The sequence below is a fragment of the Emys orbicularis genome, chromosome 6 (assembly GCF_028017835.1).
Source record: "Emys orbicularis isolate rEmyOrb1 chromosome 6, rEmyOrb1.hap1, whole genome shotgun sequence".
NCBI lineage: Eukaryota > Metazoa > Chordata > Testudines > Emydidae > Emys > Emys orbicularis.
The window spans coordinates 67327444-67343539 of NC_088688.1; the positions used below are offsets into that span (position 1 = coordinate 67327444).

A 16096-nucleotide genomic window follows, 5' to 3' on the forward strand; every position below is an offset into this window, starting at 1 on the left:
ATGGTGGAGAAGAAGAGGAAGAAAAGACTTTTTGTCATTTTTCTAGTGACAGAGAGAGTGGAGCCCACTCCTGTGGAGGAATGCACCACCTGCAAGATGACATATCAACATGCTGGATGACATATCAAGGTACTGGACGACTCTACTAGAATTCACTTCCAGTGGTTACATTTATGTCATCACCTGCCAAAAACCAGTAGGCACTACTGTTATCTACTAAAGCAAAAGCACACTAGGAATAAAATGGCGAGGGATTATAATTGGAACATTTTGAATTCCTATTGTTGTTTTCATGTCTGTCATCTTTGATTTCACATACTGTCCTGTTTGTCATCTCTATTTCATTTTATTAAGTAGCATTTCTCAGATAGGCAAAGGAACAAGGCTGGATAAGAAGAATGTGGCTGGATAGGAGAAACATGATGATATGTAAGATCACAGTGTGTATTATTCTTAAACACTAACATAGATGTTGATATATATGATATATTCTTCTCCAGAAAATAATTGTCTTTTTACTTATTTATCAAGTGAAATTTGTAAGAACAGATAGTTCATACCTGCTGTGCACAGTACTACAGCAACAAAAAATGCCTTTTGGTTTATACCAGCCTAAGCACTGGCAAGACTGGTGTGCCAGTGTCTTTTAACAGAATTACATCGAATAAGCAATTACATTCAGGCATGGCCCTCTTCTGTCAATCAGACAATACAGAGACCTTTCTCTACCCTCATTTAACTCTCTGCCTGTTACAATGTAAAAGGATTGATTTGTAAAGAGCTAGAGTGTATCTGCTTTTTGACTTAGCTGCTGCTTTGTACATATTGATGAGGCAAGAAAAAAAAAAAGACACTGAAAGTGGATGAAAGAAAGACCTAGTGCCACAGAGCAAAGGATTGTGGGCTCCATCCATTTCTGCTCCATGTCTCCCATTATTGCCTGCTGACTATTTCTGATCATAAGGGAGCGTGAACTATCCATGAGTACAAAATGGATACAGCACAAATTGATTCAGTAACATCACACAGACATGTATGAATAATGAGGTTCAGTAGCAGCCTGTCACATAGCAAGCATATCAGTGCAACTGATTTATTGAAAACTTGACTGAGTAAAATCTAATTCATCAAAGAGAAAATATATATAAAAAAAATCTGCTCTTGATATCTCTTTTCCCTTACATTTTTAAACTTGTTTGCTGGAAGAAAAATAATTTAAAGGAAAATGTAGGCCCCATTTCATTTACAAATAACTCTGGCAACTTCAGAAAAGGAAAGCTGAGATAATCTTGCCCATTTCCTCTGCTAAATACTTCTCCCCCATCCTATATTCCCAGATCCTACTAAATAGCATGACCACCCATTTATGGTACAGATTGGTTTCAGACACTTTTGGGAAAGTAGCAGCTCCCTAAAAGTCATCATCTCCATTGGAAGACACCCTGCCAGCGATTCCAGACATCTAGATTTGCCACCTTTTTTTTTTAAAGTTCCATCTGGAAAACCAGTGATCATAGGATGGGTCATAATGTGGTGAAAGGAAAAAGACAAATGCAGGTTCCTTCTCAACTTTCCCCACTCCTGACCAATAAAAGACCATCAGCCATGGAGAGCATTTTACTCTAAGTCACCTCAGCCCAGATCCTCAAAAGGGTACCTAACTCCCACTTCAATTGTTCAAGTCAAAACTACAGGCACCAGTGAGATCCTCAAAACCCCTAAACTTGGAGTTGGCCTAAAAATCTCTCACTGCCTAAATTTTCACAATAAAAGTCCCTGAGCTCCTAAGAGCCTTGCTGGGGGCACCCGCACTACTGTCTCAGTCCTGTCAGCCTGCACCTATCTCATGTCTAAGGCCCAGCAGGATCCATGAACCAAGTGAGCCTCAAACCATGTGAAATCCGTACCCTAACCAATGGACTATAGGATATTCTGATGTAAGTGACTCTCAGTCTCTCCTATTGAAGCTGTTCCACTATATAAATAATTAAATAGGCATTGGGCCAGCAAGAGGGTGAGAATGACTCTACTGACCAATAGTTAGGACGCTGACTTGAGAGGTGGGAAACCCACGTTAAAATTGCTTCTCTGGGTCAAGCACAGGGAGGAACTGAAAAAGGCTCTCTCACAACCTGAATAAGTCCCCTAATCACTGGGCTAATGGTTATAGTGGAAGCCTTCTCCTCCCCCACCATATTCTGTGTGGAGTTTCTTGAAAGAAACATCGTAGATGCCTGACTCCACGAGAACAGGTCTTGGCTAGGGATTCCAAGCAACAATAGGTATCTCCCTCCGACTCGGACTTAGGCACCAAACTCCCTGAGACGGGTGGGACTTGGCACACACCTCTCTCCTGGGGATTTGTTCCTGGCTAGCTTACATGGCCCCCTGAGCAGCATGCTGGCTTTTGTAGATCCCATTCTCAGGCATGTATCTCTCCCAGTGCACTATACTGGGAACCTGGGCATCTAACTCAGGGTTTGTGGATGCCACTTTGTGGCTAGGCACCTCAAAGTTGCGATGCTTAAGTCTCTTATGGATTTGGACCCTCTAGCCTTCAAACATATAGTTATTTGTTTTTAAAAGTAGGCTGATTTCAAATGTAGACCAAATACAGATACAGAGCTAAAGCCAACAGCACCACTTGCATGATCAAAGTAAAGGAACTACTCAGGTGATTATAGAAGAGTCAAAGAGTCACTTTAAATACAGGAATAATAGTCTCACTGACTGCAGCGGGGCTATGTGAGTAAGAGATGTAGGATTGGACGTAACACTGATAAAATATTATCTTTTCCCCCTCAAAATTGTAACAACAAAAAAGGAAAGTTGAAATTGTGCATCTCCTACTACACCTGCCTTCCTGCTTGGAGTTCTCACATCAAGCAATTGCTTTGTGTAAGAAGGTAAATGTAAAAGACAAGAAGACTGGTATAAGATTTAAGTAAGTTTTAAAGCTTTGAACAAGTGGGATCAAGAACATTTGATAATAAGATCCAACTTCACAGCTATCACTTTAACTGATCTGTGAGTGCAGTACCATTCCAGTGGAGGCAGATAGAACCAGGTCTGCCTCCTTAAACAGTAAACCAAAATTAGAAATGCACGAAATAAGTTAAGCAAATGCAGCAATAAGTTGATTAACCTATTTAATCATGTTAGTTTGCAAATTGCAATTATTTCATATAGGCAATACCTAAATTTGATGGGGGGAAATGCATATGTAATTTATTCACTGGCCCCTGGGATGTTTGTAGATGTTTTCAAAAAGGAACCTCCTACTGCAGGGTACATATTAACTATATTCCAATGTGCCCTATATGCAGTAACCTTTTGATCAATTATTTCCTGCAACTTCTCAAAAAAAATTTAGATTTGCCTGGATAGGTCTTGTGATGTACAAAAATTGTACTTTATCATACTGAAAACCTTACTGCATGCAATTATCTTATGACAGAGGGAGCGACACGGTTATATTTTACATGCACATAGTTAGCTGTGGCCTAAATACCAGGCTTTGTATTGAAAAATGTAGCAAACAAACAGAAAATTAAACATCTGCTTCACTGTAGACGTGGTGGAGGGAGGGGTACAGCGATCATCCCGATAATTCATGGCGGGGGGGGGTAGTTTGGTTTCTGCAGGGATCTTCCCTGATACCAGCCACGCGGTGGGGGGAGGGATAAAGCGATCATCCCAGAGAATTGGATGGGGGGGGGGGGTTAGTTTGTTTTCTGCTGCTGAAGGTTAACAGGAAAACCGCAGCAGTCAACGGGCTTTGCTTGGTATGTGGGAAAGGAGGGCGCAGAAGCTGAAAGACAATGGCTTACCATGGCCGCATGCAAGCTGAATTCTGTTGCCCGGACCTGCGTCTGTGATCTCTAACACCAAAGCCACAGGCACTCAATATTAAGATGGAAAATGCGACCTTGTACTGAAATCACATGTGCTATGTAATGTGAATAGTGTTGTTCACCATGAAAGAGTATAAGCATTGTTCTCTAAAATGTATCATTTTAAAAACTTCTCTCCTTTTTTTCAACCCTCCCTCCAGCAGCTGCAAATTTTTCAAGCCTCCTTCCTCCATCCCGAAGGCTATCTCAGATAAAGCGGTGCAGAAAGAGGACGCGAGACGAGATATTCTCGGAAATAATGGAATGCACCCGCAATGAAAGAGCTCATTTGAATGAGTGGAAGGACACGGTATCTAAATATAGGAAAAATGCCAGTGAACGTGAGGTCATGAGGGACGCTCGAGATGAGAGGTGGCAGGCTGCAACGCTGGGGCTGCTGCGTGATCAAACGGACATGCTCCAGCGTCTGGTGGAGCTTCAGGAACGGCAGCAGGATAACAGACTGCCGCTGCAGCCGCTGTATAACCTCCCTCCCCCCTCACCATGTTCCATATCCTCCTCACCCAGACGTGTAAGAACGCGGGGGGGGAGGGAGGCTCCGTGCACCCTCCCACTCCACCCCAGTGGACAGCCCAACCAAAAGGCTGTCATTATATTGAATTTGTTCAGTGGCCTTTTACTTCCCTCCTATCCTCCTCCCAAACCTCACCCAGATTACCTTGTCGGTTCTCTCCCTATGTTTATAATCAATTAATAAAGAATACATGATTTTTAAACGATAGTGACTTTATTTCCTTTGAAAGCAAGCTGGGGGAAGGGTGAGGGTGGGTTCCTTACAGAGAATGAGTCAATAAAGGGGGCGGGTTTTCATGAAGGAGAAACAAACAGAAATTTCACACTGTAGCCTGGCCAGTCATGAAACTGGTTTTCAAAGCTTCTCTGATGCACAGCGCTTCCTGGTGTGCTCTTCTAATCGCCCTGGTGTCTGGCTGCGCGTAATCAGCAGCCAGGCGATTTGCCTCAGCCTCCCACCCCGCCATAAAGGTCTCCCCCTTACTTTCACAGAGATTGTGGAGCACACAGCAAGCAGAAATAACAATGGGGATATTGGTTTGGCTGAGGTCTGAGCAAGTCAGTAACGATCGCCAGCGACCTTTTAAACGGCCAAATGCACATTCTACCACCATTCTGCACTTGCTCAGCCTGTAGTTGAACAGCTCCTGACTCCTGTCCAGGCTGCCTGTGTATGGCTTCATGAGCCATCGCATTAAGGGGTAGGCTGGGTCCCCAAGAATAACTGTTGGCATTTCAACATCCCCAACGGTTAATTTCTGGTCCGGGAAGTAAGTCCCTTGCTGCAGCCGTTTAAACAGATTAGTGTTCCTGAAGGCGCAAGCGTCATGAACCCTTCCCGGCCAGCCCACGTTGATGTTGGTGAAACGTCCCTTGTGATCCACAAGTGCTTGCAGCACCACTGAAAAGTACCCCTTGCGGTTTATTTACTGGGTACCCTGGTGCTCCGGTGCCAAGATAGGGATATGGGTTCCATCTATTGCCCCACCACAGTTAGGGAATCCCATTGCAGCAAAGCCATCCACTATGACCTGCACATTTCCCAGAGTCACTACCTTTTGTAGCAGCAGCTCAGTGATTGCTTTGGCTACTTGCATCACAGCAGCCCCCACAGTAGATTTGCCCACTCCAAATTGATTCCCGACTGACCGGTAGCTGTCTGGCGTTGCAAGCTTCCACAGGGCTATCGCCACTCGCTTCTCAACTGTGAGGGCTGCTCTCATCTTGGTATTCTGGCACTTCAGGGCAGGGGAAAGCAAGTCACAAAGTTCCACGAAAGTGCCCTTACGCATGCGAAAGTTTCGCAGCCACTGGGAATCGTCCCACACCTGCAACACTATGCGGTCCCACCAGTCTGTGCTTGTTTCCTGGGCCCAGAATCGGCGTTCCACGGCTATAACCTGCCCCATTAACAGCATGATCTCCAAAGCACCGGGTCCCGCAGTTTGATAGAATTCCATGTCCATATCCTCATCACTCTCGCCACCGCGCTGCCGTAGCCTACTCCTCTCCGCCTGGTTTTGCAGGTTCTGGTTCAGCATAAACTGCACGATAACGCGCGAGGTGTTTACAATGTTCATGACTGCTGTCTTGAGCTGAGCGGGCTCCATGCTTGCTGTGGTATGGTGTCTGCACTGTTCACCCAGGAAAAAAGGCGCGAAACGGTTGTCTGCCGTTGCTTCCCTGGAGAGGGGGGAGGATATACCCAGAACCACCCGCGACAATGTTTTTGGCCCCCTCAGGCATTGGGATCTCAACCCAGAATTCCAATGGGCGGAGGAGACTGCGGGAACTATGGGATAGCTATTGGATAGCTACCCAAAGTGCAATGCTCCGGAAATTGACGCTAGCCCCGGTACATGGATGCACACCACCGAATTAATGTGCTTAGTGTGGCCGCATACATTCGACTTTATACAATCTGTTTCCAAAATTCGAATTATATAAATTCGGATTAATCCCGTAGTATAGACATACCCTTCATTACGTGTCTCCTGGCTATAAGGCTTGTGCCCATGATGAAGTTGTGACTAAAGCATGGGGTCTGTTTGTTAACAATAATAATATGGGAAACCTGGGCAGCTCAAATAGAAGAGTAGATGGGAGAGCATGCTGACACCAATATTATAACTAAAAGTTTATGTCTTAAGTGCAACACTCTCTCTCTCTCTCTCTCACACACACACACATACACACACACACACACACACACACACACACACAATCCCATGGCACATATCATAGGTAGGCATAGCAAAAGGAAGGTAGACATAGCAAGAGCAAATCCCAACATCCAATTTGGATCCAGTGATACAAATATATAAAGTCAAAAACTCACATGTGATTTGAGTTTGGGAAGGAAGGGTATTTTTTTTGTTTGGAGGGGGTTGGTATTTTTGGACATATTTCTCCTCCCCCCCCAAAAAAAAATTGTTTCATGAAGGTGGAGTGACTGGCTGTCATAATAATCTGCACAATTATGAACTTCCTATAAAGCATAATAACACAGTGTTCTGGCTGTCGGCATCATACTGCACAAAACAAAGAAAATTAGAGGAAGGGAAATAAACTTTTGCAGTGGTTCTTCCCTGAAATCAGCTTTGGAATTCTTCAAACTGCATCCAAATGACTAGAATAGGTTACAGTGCTCAAGCGTTTGAACTTGAAAGCCTAGGGGGTCTCTTACCATGCATGTGACTGACCTGGCATCTCTCACACAGATAGTATCTACTATTTTATTTTGTTTCTTTTGTCTCTGTGTCTCTGTGTTTTGGGAGGATTTATTGTGTTTGTTTGTTTTTGGCCTCTGTAGAACTCCAGTACCATGTCTTGCTTGAAATAGGAAGGCAGTATGCGGGTCAGGTGCACAGCTAGTATGCCTTGGATGTAACAAGCATATCTACATAAAATCTGTCTTGAATGATATGAAAAGCAGTGGTAAATCACAGATGCTTTTTTTTTTTTTTTTTTTTAAATCTAGAACAGAGAACTATTGAAAGTCTTATGTTTTCCCAGAGCTTGGAAGGCTGAAAACAAGTTTATCACCAAATAAAAAGGAATTATACCACAGCTTTAAACAGGCAGGACTCATATCTTCAAAAATGAACATACATGGTTTCGAATTGCTTCTAATGACAGAATTTTTTAGCTTCCACTTAGAAGGCAGAAGGAGGAGGGAGAGGAAGGCGTTTATGAGAAATAAAACTAATGAGTCACAGAGCAGAAGAAAATGAATCTTGTAGTTCCTCACTTGTCAGCACACAACTTGATAAGAAATCAACTCTCACGAGGAGCAATCCTTCTACAGCCATTCCTGAACCATAATTGTGTCAGTTGACCTTATTTAGAGGAGGGGCCTCACTTTTTAGAGGTGTTTTTGAAATATTCCGGTATTAAGCTATCACACTCCTACAAAATAAGGAGCTCCCCAGGGTATTCCAATGGTACATTAAAACCTCTCTCTCACACACACTTTTTTTTTTTTTTTTTTTTTAAACAGCCCATTTTTGAATCAGCAGCCCTGACAGTTCTTTTGTGATAAAAGTCTGTGTTAAAATAAGTATAACTAAAAAGATTAACCATTTGAATGCCAGCAAAAGGGAACATTGCTGCAGTTGCTCTAGCTGGTCAATTAAAGTTGATCTAAACTGCAGGCTACTCTAACTGTTTGTATATGTATAAGAGCTATATATGTACAACCAGCTGGAGAGCTGTATATGTACAACCAGCAGTCACAAGGTTTTTTGATTAAATGAAACATCACACTGTGATACCTAACACATCTCCACTTGACAATGGCGGAAAACTAATCCAAAAATGGCAGCAAGTGGTGGTGAAAATAATGGGTAGCACAATTTTTATTCCTTTGTGCTCTCCCTTCACCTTCCCCTGTCTTTGGGGAGTGCTGCTTTACTTGTGCTCCTCCACATCATTCTTGGCCTGTTAGGTGAGGACTCACCAGCAGGAAGAATTTAAAGAGGGAGCAGGAGGAGGTGGTGTCTGGCTGAGGAGTTTCTGTGGCTCTGATCCTTTCCCACCAATTGGTGGAGAAGTAGATTCACCTGGTGGGGAAAGAGGAAGAGTTCCAGCCAAGAATCAGCTATTCACCTACTACCCTCTCACACTGGAGTGGGGAAGAGCGAGAATCATCCCACTGTATCTCCTCTTCATTCCACATCACCGCCAGCTCCCCTCTGCCTCTGACTTTCTTCGGAGGGAATGCTGGCTAACAGATTCTTTATACAATTTCTTTGAAATGTCTTAACAGTTGGTAAAATGTAAGAAATTTGGGAGGGATTCCCCCATTTTTATTTGTTTTTGATCATTACAGATTCTCCAATCAGGTCAACTCTAAATGAACTGGCCCAGGAGCCTCAGGAACATGGTCCACCACACCCGCAAGCCCTGGTACACACACACACTTTCACATTGCGGATAAGGGACCTGTTTCGGATAGTGTATTCCCTTTGGACACATTTAATCAATTGTTCCCATTCTTTTCTTTTTGCAGTGTCCCATCACCACAAGATCGACACAAAACTGCATTACCACAAATATCAAGACTCGTGACGACAGCCACCAAAACTGGTGAGCTCCCCCTATTATACCGAACTGCTTTAATCACTGGAGGTATCAAGCCACTAATGCCTTAACAAGGTTAAATATTTGCTCATTATGATAAATCGAGGCAATGCAATGACCATTTCCTATGTTTCGCCTAGAAATTTTACTGTACAAGTATCTGACAGTGCTGCTAAGTGGACAGTCTAGTCAGGGCCAGTGCAACCACTAGGCGAACTAGGCGGTCGCCTAGGGCGTCAAGTGGTTGGGGGTGCCAAAAAGCTCCCTCCGTATTTCCCCGGACATGTCCTTTTCGTCTTTAAATACCCGTCCGGGAGGAATTGGTAGAAAGGTCCGGGATTTTTCCCCCTCCCCCCCATGCAGAGTGCGGCAAGGCTGATTGGGCACCTGGGCCTGATTGAGCCACTTCCATTGGCCTCCAGCAGCCAGAGTCCCACCCCTGCTCCCCACCTCCCACTACCTCAGCGCTGCGTCGCCAGCACTCTATGGGGGAGGGGCTGTGCGCTCGGCAGCCTGTTTGGTTTGGCTCCACGTGGAGCTGGCGGCTCGAGCGGCATGGTGGTAAGGGGAGTCCCAGGGGGCAGTCGGGGGGGGGTTGGATGGGTTGGGAGTTCTGTGGGGGCTGTCAGGGGGCAGGGGGAGGGTTGAATGGGTCGGGAGTTCTGGGGGGTCTGTTGGGGGCGGGGGTATGGAAAGAGATCAGAGCAGTCAGGTAGCGGGGGGGGGGGTTGGATGGGTCAGGAGTTCTGGGGGTCCTGACAGGGGGTGGGGAGTGGATAAGGGTTCAGGCAGCCAGGGGACAGGTAGGGGGTAGAGTCCTAGGGGCACAGTTAGGGGCAGGGGTCTCAGGAGGGGGCAGTCAGAGGACAAGGAGCAGGGGAGGGCTGGAGGTTTTGAGGGGGGCAGTCAGGGGGCGGGAAGTGGGAGGGAGTGGATGGGGGCAGGGCTCGGGCGGGGCTCTCCCCCCGTCCTCTTTTTTGATTGTTGAAATATGGTAACCCTAAAAAAGCTGTGCCCTGGCTTGGCAGGGAGGAGCTGCCTTCTGGAGGCACCGTAGAGCCAGAGCGTCCCGCTTGCAGGGGTGGCGAGCCCCAGTCATGGTGGAGCCGGCGCAGCACAGGGGGGCAGCAGCCCTGCAAAGGCGGTGGCGCCACTAGCGGGGAGCAGCCGTGCCCCTCCGGCCCTCCTGCCCTGGGCCCCGCTGCCCTTCCTGGAGCAGGCTCAGGGCCCCGCGCCCCGGCAGGCTGGCACCCGCATGCATCCGCTGCAGCCTGCAGGAGCCCCCGGGGGGGTGCTGGGCCGCAGCCTGGGCAGGAGGGGCGGGGGGCACGGCTGCTCCCCACTAGCGGCGCCACCGCCTTTGCAGGGCTGCTGCCCCTCTGTGCCGCGCCGGCTCCTCCATGGCTGGGGCTCGCCGCCGCCGCCACAAGCAGGACGCTCTGGCTCTCTGGTGCCTCCAGAAGGCGGCTCCTCCCTGCCGAGCTGCTGCAGCAGCCCAAGCCCAGCAAAGCCAGTGAGTGGACTCAAGGCAGGGGCCGCCGGGGTGGGGTGGGGAGGGCTCACAGGGGGGCTGTGCATCCTCCAGGGGAGTTCAGGGGGCGGGGTAGGAAGGGGGGAACCTAGTCTGGGGATGCTGGCCCCAGGGGTCTATAAAGGCTCGTTGGGATTTGCCCTCAATGAACCGATGTGTGTGGAGAGGGGAGGGGGCAAGGTGGAAGTTTCGCCCAGGGCGCAAAATATCCTTGCACCGGCCCTGAGTCTAGTCCATGCCTAATGGCTGTTTCCATAAAGAACTTCAGTCAGGTGTAAAGGAATGAGTTACAGTCATCTGGATGTGGAAACTTGTAGACCACTATCGTCTGGCTGACCTTGCCACAGTGGTGTCTTTCTGTTCTTGCTAATGTATCTTTCAGCACTTGAACAGGATGTCAGCCATGAGAAAGTTACTGCCCTTTTCCTACAATGAACACAAGCATAGTTTTCATGCCACACAGGAATCCCTGTTTCTCTCTGATGAACGATTGCTCAGTGTAGTTTAACCTCTGAGAGGAAGCAGATGTAGAGTACCTTAAAGGACAAGAGAAACAGCTCTCAGGAAAATAGAGATATATATCTGAATTCTGTCTCCCAAGCCAATGATACATCAGCTGCACTTTTCCCCTTATTCAGTGGATTCAAATTCTCTTCTTTCAATTCACAGCCTTTTCTGGCAAGGAAATATGAAGAAGTGATGATTTCCTCCAAATTAGGAGGACATTAACAATTAAGTGTTAATGTGAACACTGTTACAGTAATGCAATTATAATTGTATTCCACAAAGGGCAATAGGAAATAATTACTCTGATTCTCAAGTGATAGCTCTAAGAGAATGAGATTCTCAATCTTAAATTCATTAAGTGGGTTCTGGAACTCTGACTACAAGCCTAACTCTGTAACTGGTCGTTCGTTGTGGGAATTGTATCTCCTGTCCCCTGACATTGAAGTGTGTGTCTCCTTCCTCACTTGGTCTGGTAATGGCTGATGGCCAGCCCAGATAAAATATGAGGATATCCCCTCCTTTCTGGGGACTGCCATGATACCTTCTCTCTCACACACACTTTTTCCAGACACCCCAAAATGCAAAGTTCATTCAGGACAAAGCCAGGCAATGTGGACACCCCTAAAGCTCAGGACATTCTTCTGTAGTGCAAGTACCCTCCATAACAAGCTATCCTAATCAGGTGGATGAAAAGCATCAGCATTGTGCAGTACAATCAGTTTAATATCGTGATATAGAACTTTGACCCACTACCACTCACACTCCCGTGCTGCGCCACCAATGACGTTTGCAGTAATCTTTAGCCTACAATAAAGTGAACACCAGAGCATAGCCCTTCAAGTAGATTAATGGAGTTTAAATAAATTAGTAGATACATCTCATTTAGAGAGACAAGGTGGGTGAGGTAATATCTTTTATTGGATCAACTTCTGTTGGTGAAAGAGAAGATTTCGAGCTACACGGATGTTTGAGAATGAACTGAAGAAGACCACTGTGTAGCTTGAAAACTTGTCTCTTTCACCAACAGAAGTTGGTCCAATAAAAGGTAGCTTCCCTTGTCTCTCTAATATCCTGGGGTCAACATGGATATAGCAACACTGAAAACATCTCATGTAAGACCTTAAGAATAAAATGAACCTAAACACTGGTTTTTGGTGTAATATACAAACACAACCCTGTCAGATCTGAAAGCAGACCTGGTGGCATCTTTTATATCTATAACCAAAAGTAGTTACTGGAATTTTTTTCAAGCCCTGCATTCTTTGCTGACTCTTAGTAACTATCACTCCACACTCCCCATATTAAACACACAGGTACTTGATGGCTGCAATCACTAAGAAAGCTTGCCAAAAGGATGTTAGCATGAGGAATGCATCAGGTGACAGGGTAGTGCTTCCAAAGACACTGGGACCTGTCAACCTCTGTAACTGTATCCTGTTGGCCTGTCACAGTAAAGTTAATTAGAGACATCTGAAGCTAGGGGGGGGGGGGGGGAGGAGTGGCAGCTTAGAAAGGTACAACTCATGTAGGAGGTAAAGGAGTAGATACACAAACAAACAGATACAGATCAGTATATGAGGCTGATCAGTTATCTAAACCATACTCACTTCTGAAATAAAGCTATTTGATAAAGAAAAGCAAATGTAAAGCTGATGAAAATAGTGAAATATAATGTTAGAAAACTCATTGATATCCTGAAATCTGAACACTGTTAGAGTCTTGAACCATCTGCCAATGCTCTTTTATCTACCTAAAAGTTGTTATCTAGGCTGCTCTACGCCTTTCTAAGAACTGAAACATGTTCTCCTTCCCACTAAATATTTTACTAAGCGTCTTGAACCACCTAAATAGGCTAAACTTGCTTAATCATATCTTATTAAAATGTACACATCTCTTACTACAGCCATTTATAGTGCAGAGAATGTCTATCAAATTGATGTAAAGACAAGAAGCTGATATTTTGAGATTGCTTCCTATTAAGAGTAATAATTATATGTTGCACTAAAACTGTAAGGCTTATGGTTAAGGTGTGTACAGTTATTATTGTAATCACCTTTACCGAATCCATGTGCTGCAAAAACCATATACAGTTACTCGAAAAATCTCCAATACACTAGTAGATCTGGAACTGGAATTTTTATTTCTCCAGCTCCATTACCAAAGGCTTCTTCCACTAGAGCTAATGGAGCTCTTTCCTAATTGGTCATGGTAGTAGTACAGTGGGTCCCTTATCCTACCGGATATCTGTGCGCCAGCCACATGAATGTGATATCACAAACACAGAAACATTAAGCCATATGCACATATATGATTCAGCCATCCATTAACAGCTGATGGCTACGAATGCAAGCTAACTCACTGATGCCATCTGGAATGATAGGCCTGGGTCCTATTAAAGTTCACAGGGCATCACCTCCTCTATCTCTTGGGTCCTGGATTGGCAGTTGACAAACACTTGCCAAGATCTTAGTTTAAAGCAGTGCCTTCCAGCCTATCCAGTAACAGAGTTCCGCTTTTTGGGTAAGCCACATGATTTAATACTATATACTAAATAGAATTATACTCAAATTTAACAACGTTTAAGGAAAAAGAAATCACAGAAAGGGGACAGATGTGGATAAAAACAAATCAACAATATTTAAAGATCTCTACATTCATACCATACAACTGTTTTTCAATCATCCTATTACATCCCTATTATAATTTAAGGATCGCCAGTGAATTAGCATGAGGCAGCTGTTACAACTAAGCTAATGCTTCTTTTTGTCCAAACAATACAGAATGTCTGCAAGCATGGGCCTTTCAAGCACTAATCTATCTCCAGGGGAAAAGGAGGTAATGAACAATTATATGTCTTGCAGAAGAGGCAACAATAATGCAAAAGATACAAAATTAATTGTTCTTGACATGATCATGAAGGGTTCCATTTGTGCAAAATACATGTCCCTAACTAACTTGTTGCAGAGACATCCTCTGGAATATTAATTCTCTTTAATTGTAATTGGGTATAATACAGCCATTTCTCCAACAAGATTTCATGCAGAACTCACTCTTAGTATTTTTCATCGCTTGGGTCAGGGGTCCACCACATCCAAGCTTCTGCACCAAGGCTCAATGCAACTGCAATTCTTGTTCTCCTCATTTTATACGCCTGAGGGCATTCTGCGCCAAAAAATTGTTCGCCAAAAAATAAAAATTATGCGCACAATATTTTAAAATTCTGCAAATTTTATTTGTCAGATAAATGTGGAGGCTCAAGCATGGCATTGGGAAATGATTGTGCAGTTTTGCCTCCCCCTCCCGCTCCCGGGACATGGACTCAGCGGTTAGGCTGCACCCAACCCTGACACAGCGCAATGACCAGGGCTGCCCAGAAACACCCCAAGGTCCTGCCCCTCCATGCCAGGTCCACCAGGTGTGGCCAGGCAGGTTCAACAAAGGCAGGATCCAACTGTGGAGGGGCTTAGTTTGGTGGATCCAGTTGTGGGTTGAGAGGGTTCTGTGTGGGGCAATCTGGGTACAGACAGCTCAGGGGGGGATTCGGGTGCACAGGGGCTTGTTGGGGGGTTCTGGGTGCAACAGTAATGGAACTCTGCAGGGGAGTCCAGGTGAAGGTAGTTGGGGCTCAGCAGGGTGTGGGGCTGGGCCTGAGGGGGACAGAGCTCAGCAGGGGGGTCTCGGTATGGGGAGCTCATTGGGGGGTCCAGAGCTGGAAGAGTGGGGCTCAGTGGGGTGGGGATTCAGGTCAGCTGGTTGGGGCTCGGTGATGTGGGGATCCGGGTGCAGGTGGCTCGTCAGGATGGTCCAGGTGGAGGGAGAGTTGGGCTCATAGGGGGGGGGGGTTCTGAGTGCAGGGGGGTGTGAGGCTCGACAGGAGGGTGGATATCATGTATGAGGAAGTCTGGATGCCTGGGGTTGGGTGAATGGGTTAGGAGCTCCCTTTACAGGGATCCCTCCCCCTGCAGCTGAGGAGCGATGGGTGCAGGAAGGGGGTGGGAGGGGTGTTTGCAGAGCTTCTTGCAGCTGGGGGTGGGTCTGATCCAGCCCTGGATGCCATGCAGGGGAAGAGGAAGTCCCGTTCTCCTCAGCCCAGCTGGGACTAGCAGCTGAGCCCGGCACAGGGTAAGAGCCACCAGCTGGGTCTTCCCCAGTCCTGCCCCCTGCCCACAGTGATTTACCTCTCTGCCCTGGGCACCTGAAACATACTGCTGGGGAGGGCTGCATGACCACTCTTGTGGATTCTCTTTGCTTCCCTGTCAGAAAGTCATTTTTCTGTGTGGAAGCATAGAAATCTGCAGGGGACATAAATTCTGTGCAAGCACAGTGGCACAAAATTCCCCCAGAAGTATTCTATTTATCAGATAACCTCCTTTCAATCAACTGACCTCTTCTATTGTCAGAAGAAAGCATGAGTTATTCATCCATCTTGATCCAACTATGTCCTATCTCTGAATTCTATCACTCAGAAATATAACCAGGATTATATTACCAGATTAATAGGAAGTACTCACATATTTTAAAGACATAATTTAAAAAAAAATTATCTTAACTGAAAGAACAACTCTTAACAGAATAAAGAGAGAAGTGGATGAAATAAGAAGTGGAGGTGGCTTCATTAGTTATTGAGTGGTGAATTAGTGACAAAGAACAGAGGTCTGCATACTCTTGGTACTGAAAACTACTTTAAAACTGTGAATCAGCATCTCACTCTTAAATACTGAATTCATTTTCTAGTTTAGTATAGAGAGAAGTAGCCAAAGCGGCCCGTTGACCAATTGTGGCTCACAGAATTTTACAATATGGCCTGCAGCAACACTCATCTTTAACATGGAGGGCAGCCTGCTAAGATCCTGGCATTCAGTGCTCCATTTTGATCCAAGCAATCACATTTGTAGCCTGCACAGATAAAAGTGGATGCAATCTGGTCAGTTTTATGGCAAATTATGAGGCGTGGCCCTCAAATTCCTGGCTGTCAGTCAGTGCGGACGTTAGCATTTGGGCACTGTTTGTATAATACATGATATCCACTATATACTCAGAACACATCAAA

At 45.6% G+C, this 16096-nt stretch overlaps 1 protein-coding gene across 2 annotated transcripts in view; it reads right to left on the reverse strand.

The window, feature by feature from the left end:
- EFNA5 (ephrin A5) overlaps window positions 1–16096 on the reverse strand; it is a 276966-nt gene that overhangs the window by 78264 nt on the left and 182606 nt on the right. The window lies entirely within an intron of this gene.